Below are 5651 nucleotides of genomic sequence, written 5' to 3'. Positions count from 1 at the left end.
AATTTCACTGATTTACCAAAGCATAACTCTTGACAGAACTGTTTTTTTTCCAGTCACATCCAATTGCAGTCTTAGGTGACAAAGCAATGGGTCACTTGCCATTACTGTGATAAAAATATTGTGTTCTAACACCTAGTCAAGGAAGATTGAAGGGTGCTTTCCTTTCATACAGAAAGCAAAAGGAGCTGATCATCAGCTGTGATGATTTTTTAGACAGTCAATGAAAGTTGCTTCAGAAACAGTCATCAAAATATCTGAAAACTGAAAAGATGGTTCACAAGAAATCACAAGGTTGTTTCCTAATTTAATCTGATAAGTGAAAATCGGGGAAACAACATGACTACTTGCAGCATCCATTTTAGTCTATACACCCTCAAATACAGCAATCTCTATATAATGCCATGCAATTTATTTTTGTTAGTGTCCATTAACAACATAAAAAGAGAGTTTGTGCATCATTCCTCTACAAATTGCCAATTACAAATTATTCTTTCATTTGTAAATGACCTCATCCTATGTGCTTGTTCAGTCTGGTGTGATCCCCAGTTATCCAACTCACTGGCCTCATCTTCAGTCACCAAGACTAGACCTAGTCTCATACCATAATTTCCAGAAAAGCCTCACCTATTCCTGTGGTGCCAAATCCCCTGGCCTAGCCTTCCTGACACATAGAATATGTTCCAACCTAGCCTGATGAACAGCAAAGAATCTGGCTTGTCAAAACCATCATTAGCAGCCATAGCATAGATCAAATGGTAGAGTTTGCATACAGGCCCAAGCAGACCTAGCTATCTACAGTATTGGCATTTCTTCTTAGGCACTAGGAATCAAGTGAGAACTTAACCAAGAAAAGCATCCTGCTTGAAATCAAGACAGAGATTAACACCAATTCAGTAAAGTAAGTGATTTTAATATCCTACTATCACAAATACACAGGTCATTTGGACAAAAAAATGAACAAAGAAGTATCATAATTAAATAACATCATACATCAAATGGAACCAACACATACACACACACAAATAAAACAGAAAAAAAATACCCCAAACAACAAGGCATGGTATATATATATATATATATACACAAGCAACACAACACTTGGAAATTTATTTAAAGTAGAACAAATAATCATGTACAAAACAAACTTAAGAAATAAAAAATAAATAAGTAAAACAAAGCAGCTCCATGCTTTCTATCTTGCCACAGTGCAAATGTTTTAAAATCAATAGCAAAATAATCTTTAATAATTCTGTGAATTCCTGAGAATTAGATATCACATTAAGATATGATGAAGGTGTCAAAAAAGAAGTCAAAAAGAAATTAAAATTTTCTGGATCTAAATGAAAATGAAAACATACAACAACAAAAGCTTTGAGACAAAGACATTTATCTCTAAATACTTACATTAAAAAGTCAAAAAGCACAAATTAATGACTTAATAACGAAACTTAAAAATTTTGAATAAAGAACATACTAAATACAATTGCCATTGGGAAGTAGAAGTAATAAAGATCAGAGCAGAAATTGATGGCATAGAATCAAAAAAAGCAATTCAAAGAGGTGAAGAATCTAAAATGCTTCCTTGAAATGTTGAACTAACTAAAATAGATGACATTAATCTCTGACAGAATAAGAGATGAACACTGAGATATTACTACAGACACCAAAGAAAACCAGAACTTGATATTAAAAAAAAACTTTAAAAAAATTTATAAAAATAGAAACTTTAAAAGAAATGAACAAATTCTAGATTCACCTAAACCAATGAAGTTAAACCATGTAAAAATTTAATCAGACCCATAAAATATAAAGAGAATGACTCAGTAATAAAAAGCTTTCTGACTAAAAATTCCTAGATCCAGAAAGATTCACAGAATTCTACCAGACCGTTGAAGAAGATCTATAGCCAGTATTTCTTAAATTGTTTTACAAAATTCGAAAATGGGAAAATACAACCAAACTCCTTTTATGAATTTAGTATTACTTTAAAACCGTAACCAGGTAAAAATGCAACAAGAAAGGAAAACTATAGGTCAACATTCCCATCAACATAATGAAAAATAATCCTCAAAAAGATACTGACAAATTAAATATATGCGTATATCAAAATATTATACATCATCATCAAGCTGGCTTTACTCTGGATCTATGAGAAGAGTTCAACATTTGTAAATGAATAAGTATAATAAATCATGTGAATGTACTTAAAGAAATGAAATCACATGATCTTCTCAATAGATGCAGAAGAGACTTTTGACAACAAACTTTCATGATAAAAGTTCTAGAGAAAGAAAGACTGGAGGGAACATAAATCAACAAAATTAAGGCTATATATGACAAACACACAGCCAACAGTGTCTGAAATAGAATTAAACTGGAAGCACTCCCACAAAAACCAGGAACCACACACTAGTGTCTAGTATACAAATTTCATTTTAATACCAGTGGTTATTGTACTGTACAGAATGATAAGACAAGAGAAAGATATGAAAGGGGTATAAGCAGATAATATAGTATAACACATAAAAATATCAGAAAATCCACCAGAAAACTTTTAGAAATAAAAATAAAATAGAAAAGCAGGATACAAAATCTGATCACAAAATTAGTAGACTCCATAATACTAATAATATACATGTTGCTAAAGAAAGTATAAGGACACCTCTACTCTCAGTCCTCCAAATTATAAATAAAATATTTAAGAGTTAACTGAGCCAAAGAGGTAAAATACTTTCATAACGAAAAACATAAAGCTCTGAACAAAAAAAGAAGAAGGAGAAGAAGAGGAAGAAGAAGAAGAAGGAGGAGGAGGAGGAGGAGGAGGAGGAGGAGGAGGAGGAGGAGGAGGAGGGGGAGGAGGAGGAGAAGGAGAAGAAGGAGGAGAAGAAGAAGAGAAGACACTGGGATATGAAAAGATCTTCCATGTTCATGGATTTGTAAAGTGAATATTGATAAAGTGATTATCCTACTCACAGTAATTTACATATATACTGAAATCCCTATTGAAATTTTTATACTATTCTTCACATAAGTAGTCAAAAATATCTAAAATTTATATGGAGTCATAAATAAACAAGCAAACAAATATACCCAGATAGTAAAAGCAATTCTTCTGAGCTTGAAGATCTATGAAATAAAGATTCCATTCCAGATTTCAATATATACTATAGAACTATAGGAACATAAATAGCCTGAAATTACTAAAAAACAGATATGTAGATATATTTATATCTATGTCTACATCTATATATCTATATCTATACATATATCTATATATATATAGATAGATAGATGTATATATACACATATATCTTAAATCTGAAGGAATGCAACAGCAGAAGTTTGATAATTGAAACAGGTGCCCAAAATACACAATGATAAAAGACAAATCTTCAAAAAGCAGTGTTTGTGTGTTGTGGTGATATTTTATTTGTGCTGAAATATGGTGATATTTATTTGTGCTTCAATAAATAAAGTTTACCTGGAGACCACAGGAAACAGCAAGCCATTTTAAGTAAACAAAGAAGTCAGGCAGTGATAGCACATGCCCTTAATCCTATCACTTAGCAGGCAGGATCTGTGTGTTCAAGGCCACACTAGGGAACAGAGCCAAGTGTGGTGACACACACCTTTAATCCCAGTACTAATCACAGCGTTCTGCAGGCCTATACAGACATGAAGTGACAGAGCTGGCCAGGAAGAGGAAGTGATGTAACTAGATAGAAAGCAAATCAGATGGCAGAACAGCAAGGCAATAAAGGTGTGGGTAGACAGGAAGTAACTCACATTTGGAAGCTGTAGACTTGATGAGGTAAGGGTTGGCTAGTGGCTTTCCCTATTTCCCTGATCACTCTAAGGCTTTCACCCCTAGATTTGGCTCTGTGATTTTTAATAAGACCATTTAGAAATTTGTCTACAGTGCATGTGTGTGTGTGTGTGTGTGTGTGTGTATTCTACATACAAATATATATATTTGACAGGATTGATCTCAGCCTTCTAGGGCCAGCAGCTCCTTTAGGGTCAGAGAAGAAGTAACCTCTTTTAAATCACCATGCAAATTATCTTTACCTTACTACACTACCCACATATACTATTTCAGAAAAGTAGAGGGCAGGATCCAGGGACAAAATTGGGCTGTTTCTCCTCCTCATTGGTCACACCACAGCATGGCTTCCCTCTGACCTCTTCCAAAGCAGTCCTTTAGTAAACAGAGGGCTGAGAACAACTACAATTACTACCTCTCAAGTCTCCAGGTAAGAGTGGCCATCTCTGTATGTGAGCCAAGAACCTGCACCCCAGCGGTGTTTTTCTGATCAGATTCTATGAAGTGAGTAGGTGCAGGAGATAAAACACTAAAATGAAAGTAGGAGCTGCAGGTACCCATCTCCAGCTACAACCTAAACTTAGGATTCTAAAGATGTAACCAGTGTGACAGGTACTGGAGAAGTGTGCATGAGGAATAAACAGGCAGCTAGGAAGCCATAGCTTCCATAGTTTATGCAGGGTCTGTTCATTTCCCCAGGAGCCGTATGGGTTTGATGGGCTTCAAGTTCTTGTCCAATTCATAAACAGTGTGAATGTTAATTGATGGGTTCAATTCCATGATAGCATCTTCTGAGAACCTCTCCAGATGCTTGAAGACTTCTTGAAGGCTATTGCCAGGGCTAACAACCAAGACCCTCTTCCCCTCCTTAATCTGGGTAAAAATTTCTTAATTCCAGAATGACAGTGTTTTGACTATAATGTTCTGCAGGCTTTTACAGGAGAGTAGCTGGTCCTCAGGAAGGTCTGCATACCTGCAATTATTAATGATATTGCTAAAGAAATAATGATAAGACTCCATCAGGGGCTGTGGATGGCCTCCAGGTCTTTACCTGCACCTCATCATGTTTAGGGATAGTTTCTGCTTCCTTGAGACCAGTCAGACCCTCATAGTGTCACTCACTGAGACTCAAAGTACAACCACAGGCAGCCACATCTAGTCAATGCTACCCAGGACTTTTCGAAGGGCCTGGCTGGCTCTTCACAGAAGTGAAGTAGATGTCAAATTCATAACCAGCATCTTGAAACGCTTGCCTGTTTCCTGGTGTCCTTTTGGGATCAAGACTCTGTCACACAAGCTGAAAATTTTCTCCAGGTTCCAGAAGCTCTCACCAGGCCAGATCAGCACCAGTCTTTAGGAGGCCATGGCGACAAGCAAGAGATGCAGCATAGACTGAGCATAGACTGAGGACTGCTCCAAGAAGTAGAATTACAATGTACTGAGAACATGGAACTATAGATACAGTCAGGTTCTTGATTTATCTCAGGGTGGAATGCCATGTTTCTCTAATGCCCATAGGGAGCATCTTGATCCTTTCCTATAGGAAGTTAAGAAGGAAAATATGATCTTTTAATGACTAGATACATGGTAAGGAATACACCAAGTAAAGAACAGATGAGATACTGATAGAGAACTCAACAGCAGTAATTCAATAAAATGATGACAATGATTTAATTTATATTACAAACAGGAAATAAGCATAGTAAAGTCTGGTGGAGAATAAAAATACAAAAGTGTTTGAACTACAACTTGAACTGTGGTAACCCAGTAAAAGATGAAATTCACTGATGGAGGGCTGCTAAGATGGCTTATCTCCATTCAGGAAAAC

The 5651-nt window shown here is 35.8% G+C and overlaps 1 pseudogene; it reads right to left on the bottom strand.

Annotated features, from left to right (window-relative positions):
• Positions 1-4510: 4510 nt before the first annotated feature.
• LOC118569869 lies at positions 4511-5188 on the bottom strand (annotated as a pseudogene).
• Positions 5189-5651: the final 463 nt, after the last annotated feature.

The sequence above is a fragment of the Onychomys torridus genome, chromosome 18 (genome assembly GCF_903995425.1).
Source record: "Onychomys torridus chromosome 18, mOncTor1.1, whole genome shotgun sequence".
Classification (NCBI taxonomy): domain Eukaryota; kingdom Metazoa; phylum Chordata; class Mammalia; order Rodentia; family Cricetidae; genus Onychomys; species Onychomys torridus.
This window is presented reverse-complemented; position numbering and strand designations above follow the sequence as displayed.